The sequence below is a fragment of the Ursus arctos genome, unplaced genomic scaffold (assembly GCF_023065955.2).
Source record: "Ursus arctos isolate Adak ecotype North America unplaced genomic scaffold, UrsArc2.0 scaffold_31, whole genome shotgun sequence".
In the NCBI taxonomy this organism is placed as follows: Eukaryota; Metazoa; Chordata; class Mammalia; order Carnivora; family Ursidae; genus Ursus; species Ursus arctos.
In genome coordinates this window covers 6858419-6875394 of record NW_026622997.1, presented here as the reverse complement: position 1 = coordinate 6875394, position 16976 = coordinate 6858419, and the positions used below count along the sequence as shown (strand labels likewise).

General features: G+C 36.8%; 1 protein-coding gene across 2 annotated transcripts in view; it reads left to right on the top strand.

Moving 5' to 3' along the window:
* Window positions 1-16976, top strand: part of GMDS (GDP-mannose 4,6-dehydratase) — a 596567-nt gene that overhangs the window by 271616 nt on the left and 307975 nt on the right. The gene's annotated exons all lie outside the window — the stretch shown is intronic.

The window sequence follows — 16976 nt, the reverse complement described above, 5'->3', positions numbered from 1 at the left end:
AATATGTGTTGATCAACTGTTTATGTTATCTGTAAGGCTTCTACTCAACAGTAGGCTATTAGTAGTTAAATTTGGGGGAGTCAGATGTTATAAGCATATTTTCTACTGCATGGAGGGTCACCACCCCTTACCCATCCATATTGTTCAAGGGTCAACTATTTAGTGAATGTCAGAAGTGGTAAATGAAGAAATGTAAATCCAGACTTAATTACTTAGTATGTTTGCTAGGTTTTTTATTCAACATGAAAACTAAACACTGTTCTTTTTTTTACCATTTTCATTGGGAGGTCTTATCAAGTACATTTTCAACCTAAGTATTAGGAAGTTTCCAAATGAATGGAAAGGAATAAGTAGTATACTAATGCTTGTTTCCGAAGTCACTCTTACGCATGTAGACTCAACTTGTAGGACCTATATATTTTTTTTACTTTGAGTCCGTTAGATATTCAGTATTCTTTCTTTATATTCCATTTAAAGAGACATTCAGAAATTACTGTGCTTCTAGAGTATATGTTAAAATAAATTTGAAATCAGTGCTTATATTTAGAATCATTATCACTTTTTTCCAGAAAACCATATTTTGTTTGTATTTTCTTATTTGTTTTTCAGAGTTGCTGTTGAGACTGTTAGCAACATGCTAGCTTTTCTGTTCCAAATATTAGGTTTTAAATAAGAAAATGTGTATTCTTATCATTATTTCTGATTTGCTGAAGCATGAGAAATCTTTACAAAACATGTACTCTTCACAAAGTGAAAATTATCTGTACAATCTAATTCTAAGGTATTTTATGAAATTTTACTATCATGTAGCCTTTTAGCTTGAGACTCAATGAAAAGTCCAATGTTATAAGTTGTTTCGTGTCCAACAAATAGTAATGCTTATAACTTTTTCAATGAAATTTTATGTGACTATATAGCTACATAATTAGCCTACAAGTCATGAGGAAAGAGTAAAGTGACAGATTTATAAAGGTATCTTTAATGTCAATACATTTTTATTTTATAATTGCAGAACTTAAAAATTCCCGTAATATGCTGTTAAAACATAAGAACCCAGTCTGTCATGCCTGTTGCCCCAAAAGAAAACAACTTAACAAGCAATCAGAAAGATTTCTTTAATTAATTTTGTGGTTCTGGGTGTCCTTAGTAGAGGGAAAAGGAAGATCTTAGCTCTCCTTGCCCACAGCATTTGGTATGCAGGATGTTCAAGGCACCTGTTCATAAATGATAGCTTCTGCCTCTTTCCTCGTAAACATGTTTATACACATTGTTTGGCTTTCTGTGCTTTTCCCCTCTCAACTTTTCTACCTGCAAAACAAAATAAATAAGTAAAAGCCAATTGTTTTAGATCAGGTTAGGATAGGGAAAAGCATTCTTAGTTGCAGAAGGAAAAGCTACATTTAAATACAACCTTCCCTCAAAAAAAAATCCTCTATTTGCATATGTTGTAATGAGGACTAATTTTTGTCTTTGTCACTGTTAAACACCTCTTTAAAAAATTATTTTAAAATTAATACTTCTTTCTTCCCTGTCACTCCCTCTTACTGACTCCCAGTTCCGTCCTCAAGCCCACTAAAACGCCTTCAAAACACTCCAAGTGTCTTTATCTTAAAAATACAGACAGGGTTATTCTATACACAATATTCTACATAGAGGACTTTTGTTAAATGTTTGTTAAAAAACTTGACCTTGTAGCATACACCATTCTGCTTTGTTTTATTATAGATCTGAAAATCAGTATCTCATTTTTTATTTCATTTAATATCAAATAATGAAAAATAATAGGGGTATATGTGAAAATGACATAATATTTATTTGTTAAGATATCTAATACTTAATACTTAGAGCATTTTTTGAAAGTTGGAAATTAATTTTCATATTAACTTAATCCTACCATAATGCTATTGTTTTGTCACAGTTATTATTTTCCAAAGAGATTCTCTGCCAGACTGAGAATTCCTTAGTGGTAGGTCTGTATTATATTTTTGAATCTTCAGCTTATGAAACAGTACCTGTCTACTAATAAACATTCAATAAATATTTTTAAATGAATGAATTGAATGAATATTTCATGTTTTAGTAAAATGTTACTGACTTGAAAGGTAGGCAGTCTGAATTAGAGAACAGTAGGAGTTTATATAAAAGTTTTAAATAAATGTTATTTTACTGGTTTCATGCATAAGGGTGTAGCTGAAAGCAAACTGTTATGAAGTAATGATTCGCCCTGATATACTTCAATAAATAGATAAAATGCATTTCTAATTAATAATCAGTCTGCTATGATACCTTAAGTTCATTTATTTTCTTAAGCAGGTTGAGCATTTATATATCAGTCCTTTTTTGCCCTGTTATCACAGTGAGCAGATGCTCTTTTTAGATAGCGCAGTGATAAACCTTAGTCTAGTTCTAAAGTATATTAGCACAAATGCCCAAATAGTAGAGCCCAAACTGATGCAGCCTTTTTTTGGGATGTGTAGTTTTCTCTAATGAAAAATATACGACAAGGCCCCTTTTGACTGCAGGAATAGCAGTCCATGAGAATTTCTAACTTTCAAAAGTATGGAAGAAGTATTTTTTAACATAAAGGTATTCTAGACCAGAGGTTGGCAAATAATGGCTCATGGGCCAAATCCAACCCACCAGCCTATTTTTGTAAATAAAATTTTATTGGAGGATAGCCATATCCATCTGTTTATATATTGTCTATGGCTGCTTTCACGGTAGAGTCCTGTGGGCTGCAAAGCCTAAAATATTTGTGTCTGGCCCTGTAAGAAAACATTTGCTGGCCTCACCTATAGAATAATTAGTTCCTCAACATCAAGAAACTTCCAGTTGGGTTTGTTTCTCCCAAGGTAGCAAGATAGTCTTATGCAAAGGGTTTCCAATAAATATTAAAGTCAAGAAGAATCAATAGTTAACCCATCCATAAACAGAATTCCTGAAGTATTTGGGTTGGTTGGGGTTCTGTTGTGCTCTGTGGAAGCACTGAGGTGTAGAATCCGATAAACTAGAACTGACTGAAGATCAGGAGCATAGCTCATTACGGCAGCCCTCCCTCCTGAGTTTGACACTTTTCATTACATTTTTTACTGTATTATATGTCTTTTCTCTATTCCAAATACTTTGTGGTTTTCTTTTCTTTTCTTTTTTTTTTATTTGGGAGAGAGAGAGCGCATGTGCAAGCAGGGGAAGGAGCAGAGGAAAAGGGAGAGGGAGAGAGAGAATCTCAAGCAGACTCCCTGCTGAGCTTGGAGCCCAACTTGGGGCTCCATTTCAAGACCCTGAGATCATGACCTGAGCCAAAACTAAGAGTGGGACACTCAACCGACTGTGCCACCATGCTCCCCCTTTATGGTTTTCCCTTTAAGTATACTTATTTTGCTTTGTTATGAGAAGATCATAATGCCTCTAAAGATAGTTGGGATCATCTGTGTTTGGCACAGAATTATCCATTGGAGATTGTTGTTGTAGAGAGTAAAGCCAGTAATCCGAAGACTTGGGCTCTGTTTCCCAGACAGCCATGCAGTCATTCTTTCGATTAAGGCAACATGGGTGATATGCTCCTGCCTTAGATTTGCTTTTTTATAAAATGGAGGCACTTGAGTAACATTTACTACAAATTAATAATGAATAATAGTTAAAATTCTTGAGTTATATGTCCATAAAGAGATGAAAATGTATGATATGTATCATGTTCTGTGAATACTGTGTATTATATAACAAATATTCCCAAGGTGCTTTTATTCATAAGCACTCAACTTCTTTAAAATAAAAAAATGTACTGTTTTTTAAATTAAAGTGATAGTTGCTTTATGAGTAAATTGCACAAAATTGCCCATGTATCTGAAAAGCTTTTTCCTCTCATATTGTTTCTCCAAACGTGAAATTTTGTATCTGTTTCATTTACATATCTCTATAGCTCTATGTACATAAATACTGTGTTCTGTTTGCCACAAATTTGGCAAATGTAGCTATAGTGACACCTTTCTTTTGGAAATACAGATTTATATATTTTCGTTTTTTAATATTTTATTTATATATTTGACAGGGAGAGAGAGAGAGAGTGCACAAGCAGGGTGAGTGGCAGGTAGAGGGAGAGGGAGAAGCAGGCTTTCTACCGAGCAGGGAGCCCGATGTGGGGCTCCATCCTAGGTCTCTGGGATCTTGACCTGAGCCCAAGGCAGGTGCTTAATTGACTGAGCCACCCAGGCACTCCTAGATTTACATATTTTCTGTTCAGGAAATAAAGGCTATGTTTATTGTCTAGAGATATTAAATTTCTGTAAGGAAAATGTCATGTATGGAAAATCTTTTAGCTTTTGTTTCTGAGTGTTTTTGAAAGGGTAATCAGTTAATAAGACTGATGTCATAAAGCTATTAACTGTATAAACCATGGAAAATATTGAGAAATTTTTTAAATGCTTTAAGGTATTTTGTGAATAAAGACATTAGAATTTCCTTTCAAGTATATTATTTATCAGTAATAAAAATCTCTTAAGTTTGAGATTATTCTACAAACCAGAACATTAAAACAAGCCCATTTGTAAAGCTAACAATAATATTTGTAGTTTTGATTGTTTATTAATTTTTTTTAAAGATTTTATTTATTTATTTTAGAGAGAGATACAGAGAGCATGAGAGAGAGCAAGCGCGAGCATGAGCGGGGAAGGGTAAAAGGAGAGGGAGAAGGGGGTTCCCTGCTCAGCGGGGAGCCTGACACAGGGCTAGATCCCAGGACCTCCCAGGATCATGACCTGAACTGCAGACAGACTCTTAACAGACTGAGCCACCCAGGCACCCCATTGATTGTTTATTAATTTAGAAGGTGAAGTAACAGGAATTCCTACTATTCATCACCTGGATAATTAAACCATTTTGCTAATTATATTTTATTCTTCTATTAGCATGTCACAGATACAAATTTGCTGACCTTTAAAAATTATAAATAACATTTATATGTTATATATAAAGTAATATATTGAAAAAATCCTCATATTTTGCGTGATCATCAAGAATGAACAAAGAGGGGCGCCTGGGTGGCACAGCGGTTAAGCGTCTGCCTTCAGCTCAGGGCGTGATCCCGGCGTTATGGGATCGAGCCCCACATCAGGCTCCTCTGCTATGAGCCTGCTTCTTCCTCTCCCACTCCCCCTGCTTGTGTTCCCTCTCTCGCTGGCTGTCTCTATCTCTGTCTAATAAATAAGTAAAATCTTAAAAAAAAAAAAAAAAAGACATGCAAAGTCTTTAAAAAAAAAAAAGAATGAACAAAGAGAGATATTCTACCTTCTAGTTTCAGAAGATTGGAAAAGTCGAATGATTAAACTTGATTTCCTGACTTTAATGACTATAGCCATCATGATTAAAAGTGAAATACACATGATATTGAGCATTCTTTGTTTGAATGTGACTTTTCCATTTTCAGTATGATTGTAGAAATAGTGTCTAATTTCCTACAGCTAAGTAATGGTGTAGGTTTCTGAGAGACTTCCCAGAATCTACGTCCTTGAGGAGAAAGCCCACACCAGGAGTGTGTTTGGCAAAAGTTCTCTGCTTTCTGGTATCCGCAAGTGGGGTTCAAGTGTCTGCTGTTCCCAGTGGTGGGGCCTGTTGATTTTTTGACTCTTACATGGATGCCCCTGGTGTTACAGAAAGAGGTCAGTTTAAGAGTTCCAGTCTTTTTTTGAAGATATTTTTCTTAAGTTGACTCATCTTAATGTAGAGATCGTTAGGTCCGTCTGGACAATACAGTGACTACTACTTCCACAGTCAACTTAAGAAGTCAAGTTTGGCTATGTGAACCTACCTCATCACCATTAATTTATTAGCAATGAGTCACACGCAGTGATTGGATCTGTCCCTTGGATCCCTTTAACCTGAGTAAGAAATCCTGGTCCATGTCAACAGTACTATTCAATTTTCTTCCCATTCTTTTTCTTCTTTTTTAAGTGTTTAAAACTGGAACATTTACTCAGCTCTACAGAAGGTATTATTTTTTTCTCAGTAGGTTTTCTCCTTTTCTTTCTCCTTCCATGTTTGACCTCTAAACAGTGTTGTCTTCCACATACAGTGTGTAACTATGCTAACTTCTCTGTGACCATGGAGCCTCATAAAGACTGCCTTCTCCCTCCAGGAGCTCTTCCGTTGCTGGCCTCCTGTTTTCTCCAGAATTCCAAGAGAGCCTAATAAACACCACTGTGCCTTTATGTGCTTTTGTATTTCTTTCTTAATCAAGAGGAACTTTTTATCATTTCCCAGCTGAGGAAATCAGAGTAGTTTAGCCGTCATCATCATCATCAAACATTATCACAATGAAAAATATTATATTCATGAGCTGTTTTATTGCATTTGACATTGTAAGTTAATACTTTAAAGGTGCTTTTAGAAACTTACACATTTCTTTATTTGTATGTGGAAATTCATACACCTATTTTTTTCTAATTCTTTAATTTAAAAGTGTATATTAACCCATTAGATAATATTCTTTGTTATAAAGAGGTTTTAGGGAACAAAGAGTTGATAATACACTTGTATGTATTATTCTCCCCCAAAACCCTCAGAATCTATGAGCTACAAAGGAATTTAAAGATCATTCCATCCCATTTATTTCATCAATGAAGAAACGGAAGCAGCATGAGGTTGAATTGTCCAAGGTGACAAAACTAACATGTTGTCAACACTGAAGCTAGAAATAATCCTAAAGAGAGGAATGACATAAACATTGTTCACATTTGCAGAAATAACATGTATGTGAACTGTGAGTTGGAAGTGAGCAAATCAACCCCCATGAAGCAGGGCTGGTACTTGTGCTGTGGAATGAAGCAAGTGAAGAAGTTGGAAATTTATCTCAATTGCTCTTATCTTTTGTAAAAGACATTAACTAATTTGTTTAAAGGCAATATTCCTTTCAGATATTTTGTAGAATAATAATAAAACATAGTTTTATGATGTTAAAATATAAATATGAAAGCAATGACTTATCTTGCGTATCACCAAGAAGTTGGCAATGAGAGAAAATAGAACTAATGCAAAGTACGTTAAAAATCATGTGGCAATAAGAAGATATAAAGTACTTTAAATATACCTGTAATTAACAGTTTAAGGCTACCACAAATGGATGGTGTACTACTACTGTTTAGATATTGAGCCATTTTTAGATGATATAGCACATTCCTCTAAATATGGGCTTCATAAGAAATCATATATATCAGTCTAAACACAGTATTCACCTGACTGAGAGAATGTGACATTTTAAGGTTCATGAACTTGTGGTTTTAAGTTTTAGACTTGAGTTCGTTTTGTTTGTTGTTTTTTTTTAGCTGCCAAGTGTTTTGCTTTTTAAAATGTCTATATTTAATACTATAAATTCATTTTCATATTTTTAAACTATAATTCCTGTAAAAGTTAACTGATTAAGTCACAGTAAAATTTTGGATAATTTTCCCCTTCATTTTTTCTGAGCATTGCTCTTTATTCGTTGCTGAAAGATAGACTAATTCTCAAGGATTAGGGGTGAAGGAATGAGAGTGGGGAGAGTATGACTTTGCCCCCCACAGGACTTGTGACAATGTCTGGAGGTGTTTTTGGTTGTCACAACTGGAGGTGAGGGTAGCAGCAGGGATGTTCATAAACATCCAAAATACACAGGACAGCCCCAACAGCAAAGGATTATCCAGCCCCCAAATGTCAGTAGTGCTAAGGGTGAGAAAACCTGCTCTGGAATTTCACCCTTAAATGTTATCACCAAATCTAGATAAATGTCATCTGTAAGACTGGGATCTTCTCTTTCTTTACGTATCACTTTTATTTTGCAGTAAATCCTTCGAATTTTAGCAAGCATTCACCTAAACACAGGAGAAAAAAAAAAAAAACAAAAACCCTCTGATTTAATAAGTAGCTCCATGTGAAACCATTTAGGCCTTAAGTATTCTGGTCTACTACAGGTCAAATGCCAGTCAGGGAAGCCCAGAGAACATAGTTGTTATTGCAGGGCTCTCTTAATCATTGGGGCTCAGTTCTTAGTTTCGTGACCCACTGGTCCACAGAACCACATCAAAGTAGGTCCATGACGACCTTCCTTCCACCTCCAAAATAAATGAGCATATTTATCTTTTGTTTTAAGTTATAACAAGAACAAAGCTTTCCTTTGGGAATAAGCTGTAGAGTCCTTGTTCTGGCTTTGATATAAGACAATAAAATGGATTTGAGATAATTTTTCAATGCATAGGATTTCAGTAATGTTAATGTGAAGTGTTTACTTTGTTTGAAAATTTTCCTTTAAAATTATTTGAATTCATAGATATTTTAGTGCTTTAGGGAATAATAGAATGCAAGATATAAATTAAATGACTGGAACTTGTTTTTATTTAATTTCAACAGACCAAAGCACTCATCTTTGTGTATGTGTGTGTGTGTAAATGAAACAGTCTTTAAGAATTACAAAGTTATTATTTGCCTGAGTAGCAATTTACATCATATAGTTAGGGAAATACCAAGAAACAAGCAAACCAATATCCAACAGCCCATATTTTATTTGTATTTCTACCTATTAAAGCTATTTCGTGGTTCTTTTAGAGGAGCATCATAGCCTTAATGTATTAAAAAAATGTGGCTGCCCATTGTGAAATGACTTGATGAAGTCATCTCACGCTAGAGTTCAGCAGAGCGTTAATGGGTTTTACACAATACCATTTTGTCTTGTGTAAATGGTTAGATTGTTAGCCTCTCACCTTGGACCCACCAGATTCTAGGTGGCCTTTCCGGTTGGGCACAAAGTGACGTCATCTGGCTTACTATTACATTTGTAGACTGTGATATTTCACAGATGGCATCTGCACTTGGAGATCACAGAACTGTCTGCCAATACTGTTCTCTGTGGGGAGATGAGGTGTAATTGCTTAAACATGAAAGACTTTTGAAGCAATAGTTGGTCTAATTGAGGTGGTTGTTACCACTAAACAAAGTCAGGTCCTTCCCACCTACTGAGGTGAGACTTCTGAGACTGTTAAATTGATTTTTTTAATGTCTTGTAATTTCTGTGACATTTACATTGGAGACCAAACTAACAACTGTCTGATCTCACAGAGTGCGACTCCCACAGCATAAGCAGGCAGTGTCCCCAGTGGTTACGAGTGCATGAAGCCACTCAGAGCCAGGCCTAGATGGAGTCTGCTTGGCTGCACTACTTACTCAGACCTCAGTTTCCTCTTCTGCACTGCTGATAGTACCTGCCTAGCAGGTGGGTGCACTGTGAGGATCAAGGGGACGGTGTCGGTTACTTACCTGTGGGTCTGGTGTAAAGGTAAAATAGGAGAACGTATGTGAAAAAGATTAATACAGTGCCTGGTAAATTTTGAACATGTGTGTATTTCTTTTCCCTCCTCTTTTCTCCCCTTTTACTGTATTTTCAGTACTAAGCCTCGAGAATCTCTTTATTCCTCCCCTTCTAAGGTAAAATACTCTGTTGGAGCCAAACTTGTTTGTGGGATTCTAGTGGCTACTGGCATAAGACTAAGACAGTAAGAAATATGAATCCCACAGGGCCTGCCAATTAGAGAAGGTTTTGAACCCAAAACAGAGTATATTAATGATGTTTACAGATGAATTAGAGTAGTCACTGAGACATCCATGAATTGCAAAAAGAAAAAAAAGTGTAAATAGTATTGGAGAATTGCTGGAATCACAGGAAAGGCCATTTTCAAATGAGATTCTGGCAGTTAAACCAGTGAATATTTAAATTAGGGAAGTCAAAAAAAGATGATGAATATGGAAGGATTATGGTAAGCATCTAACTCCTATGGAAGACCCTTGGGAAAATTAATGAAACCTTCAAGTATTTTTTAAAATGATTCAGATATTTTTATTAATAGTCCTGTGAGACTCTTATATGAAATACAAAATGCTGTTTTGTCAAAAAAAATTACAAACCAGGATGTTTTTTGTTTTGTTATTTTTTGGCTACACTAAGAAGAAACACATCAGTATACTTATAACTTAAATTTTATCAGTTATAAGATAAATTGCAGTTCTTCTCAAAATTACATTTTCCCCCAAATTTAGTTTGAATCAAAGCTTTCTTTTTCACTATTTATTATGGAATTTTGTTTTCCCTTTTAATTAATTGAATCAGGCTCAGGTAAGGATACAGAAGTGTCCAACTGCTTTGGCATGTTTCTCTCTCTCTCAGCCTCAGTTTTTTCATCCACAAAATGGGATAATAAAGTTTCCACTTAGGATTGTTGTGAGCATTAAAGGAAATAATGTAAGTAAAGTTACTAGCACATTATTATTATTTCCACCACTACTAGTAATGTTCCATCTGGAGAAGGAGGGTCAGTTTGTACCATCTCACATTTAAAATCTAATAATAAAAAGGAATAACAAAAAGGAAATTAATAAAGCGATAGACAACTTGTCTTTCCTGAGCAAGTAAGGAACTTAAGCTTTCAGAGCTTGGTAACTGGTAATTAAGGTAGACAAGATGTGATAAAGTAATCCACAGAATATTGAACATGAAGTAAGAATTAAGTTCTGAACTTATGTTGTTAATGGGACGTTTAATTCCCAGAGTTCATTTAAAGTCTAAACTCTGAGCAGAAAACATTCTTCTAGATAGAGGATTTAAAGTCTATATTCCTTTCCTGTGCTCACTTCTGCGGAAGAAAACTTGTGCTATAAGAAAATACTGGTTCCAAAGAAAGAAAGATCAGAGAAGAGCCACACAGCACTCCAGATCCATAATCAGCATTCTGGGAAGCTCAGTGGAGAAACTGAAACCTTGCATAAAAACCGGCCGATAATGCATCAGTGCTTAAAGACAGCATTTGGCCGGTGTATAAGCCAATAACAAAACATAATGATAAACTTCTGGGTACAAACCCAGCAGGACAGACCAGCCTGCAAGAAGCACAATAAAGAGAATCTGCCTGGAACAGAACAGTTCCTTAGGTCAAGATCATTGTGTATCGGTGTCGGGGGGTGAGGAGGCATTGGACATTTTTACCAGAACCACTGAATATCTTCTATAGTTTGTTAGATACTTACAATACACTTATAACAAGTGTAATCTAAATTTAGCCTAAACTAGGATTAAGAGTGGGATTGGCAACCCCTCGAAATTCAGACACATAACTAGGTCTGGGAAAGGAGATACGGTACAAAGAAAGGGCAGCAAAGCCTTTTTTTGTTTTTTTAAATGAAGAAATTTGTGATACTAGAGACCTAAGGATGATGCCAAAAATACTCCTTTGGGGATCAGATTATGAAGTGAGGCCATGAGATAGGAAGGGGGTGTCTCCCCCCACTTCCACGTGAAGCACAGCTTGTTGAGGGAGATGCATTGCCCTGTGGAACCTCAAGACCTGTGCAGCTCTGGACTGTCCGAGGATCAGGAACCATCTAGCAACTTGGTTGTCATGGAGGATGCTGGTGACTGTGTTCCTCCTGAAACTAGTTTAATGCCGACAGGGTCAGAACGTTAAACAACTGGTTTTGAGAATATTTGAAATATCCCAGGAACTCCTGGAATTGTTGGGAATTCAGCAGGTAGGGGTACTGACTCAGCAAGAGTTGGACCCTAATGCAACTCTGACCTCCTTTATAGTTACAGGCTCATGGAATCCTGGGGCATGCAGTTGCTGAAATACATCTAATAAATTGAAATTGGATCTTAATAGCTTATGGGTCAACCATTTTCAACAAATCCTTTCCCCATCTTTACACACTCCTGGTTTAATGAACACTTCCAGTTATTATTAGACATCCCTGCTCTGGACAGACCCTGTGATGAGTAGAGTAAAAATTCCTGGAGTGAGCAAGTTTATGTTAAAGAAGGCTTATTTCTGCCAGAATAGGCAGGTCATTATAATAAAACTTTTAAAATGTTTAGTATGTTTAAGATTTCTTAAAAGGCGCTAAAGCAGGATGTACATGAGGATAAGTAGCCCATAATGGGATGCAATTAAGGAAGTGAAAATACAATCTGATCACAAAGAGACGCTTCCTGGCCATGAAAAAGGTAGGCATGCAGCATAATTTTATCAATGGAATCGGGGAAGCCCCAGTGGCCACAAGATGTTAAAGAAGGCTGGGTAAAAGTACACAGGAAATGTCTCAACCCTAGCCCAGGTGCCTCTTAAAATCCTAACAATGAATTTGTACAAAAGAAACAAAACCTTTTTTTAAAGAAGAGGAAGGAATTTCTCAGAGGAGCACTGATTAATTTTATTGGAGGAAGACAAAATGAATATTTTAAGAACCTTAGTACTAGTATATACTCATGTAGACGGCCATAGGACTGTATACTTGGAGAAATCTATGATAAATATTTAATCTGCAGTGCTAGGCATTTGGGGATGTTTCCTTAACCTGCAAACAAAGGAAGATACTCTTTATAGGAAGTAAATAGAAGGCAGGGGAATTCAAATATTTTTAAAAACTAATATAATCTATTCTGCTATGCCCAGCACTAAAATGAGCTAATGTACCATATATGGAAAAAAAAAAAAGACATGTATAGGTCTCTTTAACAGACAAACAGAACTTTGTAGACACAGTTGAATACTACTGTGTTAATTACAGTTGGCGGTCATGAAAATGAATTCTTCTCTAGAATGGATTTGGGGGTGGGGATTGTGGGAATTGAGTGCTCCACATGAGCTGTGCTTCAGGATCTGGCACCTCTATCAGGAGGAAAGGCTCCTCGGGGTGGTTACTGTGCACTTTGAAGCCTTACCTAGTTAGCATCCAACCTGGCTGCCCTGCCACGCACTCCTTTTGTCCAGCTAATGGGATGAACACACTCTGTGGCCACTTGCCCCAAGGTCTCTGACACTAGCCTGATGCGTTTAGCATATTCCCTTTTTCCTTGGCTGGATTCTCAGTGCTGCTAAGACTGGGATTTTTGAGCACAGATCATTCTTGAGAACTATGGAGGGCTCCTGAGCTAATAGCTTGCATTTTCAAGAAGTTTTAACTTTTGGGACTATTAGTGATATTAATGATGATAATGGTAACATAGCAGCTAACACTTAGCCCTTATCATGTAGACTGTACTCTGGTTTTTACTTATTTCTTTCAATCCTTATAATAAAACTGTTAAGTAGGTATGGTTATATCCATTTCATAGGTAAAGAGACAGAAGTTTAGAGAGATTATATTAGTTTCCCATAGTAAGTGAAGGATCCAGGATTTGAACCCAGGCAGCCTGACTCCAGAACCCCTGCAATTATCCATTATATTATGCTGGCTCCTAAAATGGCCTGTCTTTTCAGTCATACTTCATTTCCCAAATGAGCTTTATTCTAGTCACATCAACTCCTTTTTTTGACCCTCAGATTTTTCCTCAAGACCTTTATTCCTGTTTAAAATTTTGTTTCTTCTTTACTTCCCTGGTTTTTCTTATTTAGTTTTGCAAAATCCTAATTTTAATTGGTGAAAATGTGGAATGATGAAGCAAGGTATGGAAGCAAATTATCTTTTCTGAATTTTGTCATGTAGTTGACATAAAAACTGGGGCAATATGAGACTAAGCTACTTTGAAACGAAGTCTATTAACTTTCAAAAACTATGTTTCATGAGTTTTAGTTTATAGTCTCCATATTAGGGAATCAATGATACTGCTAAATGATAGCCACCCTCATTTTTTAGAATTCTTTATATTGTTTAGATACTGTTAAATGGTTATTAAATTTGTTTTTTTGTTGATAACAATATTTGTTCTTACTGATTTGAAGAATATTGGGTTTTGTAGCTCACAGATATTTCTTTCATGCAAATCAAATGAGGGCCTCAAGAGCAGTATATGCAGATGCAGAAATTCAAGCCAAGACTCCATGAACAACAACAACAAAATTGTGTAGCAGTTTATGTCCTTGCATATTATGGTCTAGCGTCAGCTCATAAGGAGGGTGAGCTGGAGGCTGAGAAGTCCCATTATCTGACGTCAGCAAGTTGGAAATTCAGGTGTAGTTGCAGCCTGAGTCCAAACACCCTTGGACTGGGACTTAGACTTGTAGTGTATGGAGGAGAAGGCAGGAGAAGACCAATGCCTCCGCTCAAGCACTCAGGCAGAGAGGAGGAATTCTCCTTTCCTCCACCTTTTTGTTCTCTTCAGGCATCTGAGGGATGAAATGAGACCCACCATTGGTAAAGACAGCAATGTACTTTACTCAGTCCACGGATTCAATCAAATGCTAATCTGAGGGGAACAGCCTTACAGACACACCCAGAAATAATGTTTAGCCAAATATCTGGGCACCCATTGGCCTAGTCAAGTCGACACATTATCATCGTACTAACTGATTTTTTTTTTTAACCTCTATGGTCATTCAGAAACAGTCTCTGTCACTGCTCCGGTGTGCCTTAGATGTGCTGCTGTCATCTGTATGCTCATCAGACTCTCTAGGCCTTTACTTGAGAACCCCAGATAGATAAGGAATATCAAGAAAGCATAGACGGTAGGAGTGGAGAGGGACTGATATCACAAATAAGAAAGTCATACCCTTCCTTATGTTTTTCATTCCTTAATATTATACATTTATTCCATATCAACAATGAAAGTGGCATTTTTTGACTGGTAACCGATACTTAGAACTCATCCTTTCTTTCTTTTTTTTTTTTTTTTTTAAGATTTTATTTATTTATTCGACAGAGATAGAGACAGCCAGCGAGAGAGGGAACACAAGCAGGGGGAGTGGGAGAGGAAGAAGCAGGCTCCCAGCGGAGGAGCCTGATGTGGGGCTCGATCCCATAATGCCGGGATCACGCCCTGAGCCAAAGGCAGACGCTTAACCGCTGTGCCACCCAGGCGCCCCTCATCCTTTATTTCTGATTGTCTTGCCCTTGGAGTCTGACCCTTTTTGAAAAATATTTCATAAACTGAAGTCCAAACCAAGTATTAGCAACAGTTATTACAGAGGAAAAGATGTTAATTGCTTTCCTTGGGTGAGAAAATATCATTTGTACTCATTTGTTTTTAGGGTACTACATATCTTTACTTTCCTGTGACCAGAAAGAATAACAAACCGAATCATGAGTGCCAAGTAAGATTATTGTGGAAGGAGGCACAACTGCTTCATTTTATAGATATTTGTCTTGTCCCCATGTCCTATCAGATGAAGAATTTGAATCAAAGCCCTTTTGAAGATTTTCTTACTTTACAGTCTCTACACTGGAAGGGCTATAAGCCAATACTGTTTTTTTTTTTTTTTTTGAAGCTACTTTGAACATGAAATTTATATGAAGCGGCCCTGCTTTACTTCTCAAATGTCACTGCAATTCTGAGTCAAGATGGAAGCCAAAGAAGAAACTTAATCCAAGAAGTTCATGTATGAGCAATGTCAAATAGAAGTACGAACATTGTCCTTCTGTGAAAGAGCTCTGTATATCAATTCTGAAATGCAGCTCAAACATAATATAGAAGGATGTGGGATAAGTCATTTTTAATGTTAGTAAGTCATTTCTATAAAAATGAGTTGATTTCAAAAAATGATATCCATGTCTATTATTCCATTCTTGTATAAATTTGATGTATACTCCCATAACAGAAAATTTAATTCTTCTTTATCAATCCTATACCTCTCCCCACTCCTTGCCTCTTCCTATAGATAGAGGTAAAAGTTGTCTACAGAGGTTCTGACAAACATGGAGGGTGAGAAAAAACTATGACGACAATGTGTCAGAAGAGAGATAAGTTGCCTAGTATGACCAGATAATTTCTTCATCATTTATTGATCTCTGTAATGTTATCTTTATACTTACTGGTATACATATCCCTGTAAAACAAACATACCGGTTTAAGAGTTGAATCATTCCTGAGAATCTGAAATTGTGGCGAAAGAAATAAAAGAACTAACTTCATGAGGTACTAAATTTACCAATGAAAAGATATCTTACTCTTTAAACTGTTGAATACCCCTACTTCTTTCCCTGTTCAGAAAATGTTTATTGAACACCTATCATGTGATAAGTGCTGCACTAGACTCTGGTGAAAGAGATGAACAATATAATGCTTGTCTTTAAAAATCTCACAGTGGAGATAAGTAAACTAAAAACTACAATGAAGTGTAATAAAAGCAGGTCGACATATGCAAGGGGTGATTGAGGAGTATGGAGGAGGAACAGCTCACCCCTCGGTGAGGGGAGGACTCAGGAAATCCTTTTATCGAGGTGATACTTGAAGTATTACAGTTGGGGAGCAAAACGTGGATAAAGATGTTTCTCACATTGGAGGGGAAATGCAGAGAAGGAGAAGGGACCTTGGTGAGGAACTTGTACACATTTGGATGTTGCTGGAAAGAACTATGAGGTGGGAAACGGGCAGGAGGAGAAGCTAGAAGGTGACAGATGACAGATCACACAACAATATTGCTACCACTGAGGACTTTCTTCAGGGGGTTTTGATGAGATTTGCATTTAGAAACTAGTTTTTAGACCAGATTTCTCTCAAAGTGAGAAGAGCATCTGGTAGCAGTGACAGTAATCCAGAAGATAAAATGGTAGGGCTGGGAACCAATGAAGTCATTCACTGAGTTGGACTTGTGCATCTGTGAGGAATCTAGGTTTAGAAATGTCAAAACTCACACTAGGCTTCAGCGAAATAATTAAAATTAGAGGGTAGGTTCTATGGCTGTTATCCAAGTGTGAGAATGACAGAGATGTGTCTGGCCTGACCAGAGTGACAACTGGAACCAGAACTCCGATATCTTGAGGGTGCTGTCTCTCTCTCTCTTTGTCTCATCTCCGTTTCCTCTTTCTGTCTTGGTTTCATCTTTTTAAACCACTTTCTTTTTTTTTAAGATTTTATTTACTTGAGAGAGAGAGACAGAGATAACAACAGAGATAGCGAGAGAGAGCACAAGTGGGGAGGAGAAGGGGAAGCAGTCTCCCCACTGAGCAAGGAGCCTGATGTGGGACTCGACTCCAGGACCCTGGGTTCATGACCTGAGCCAAAGGCAGACGCTTCACCGACGGAGCCACCC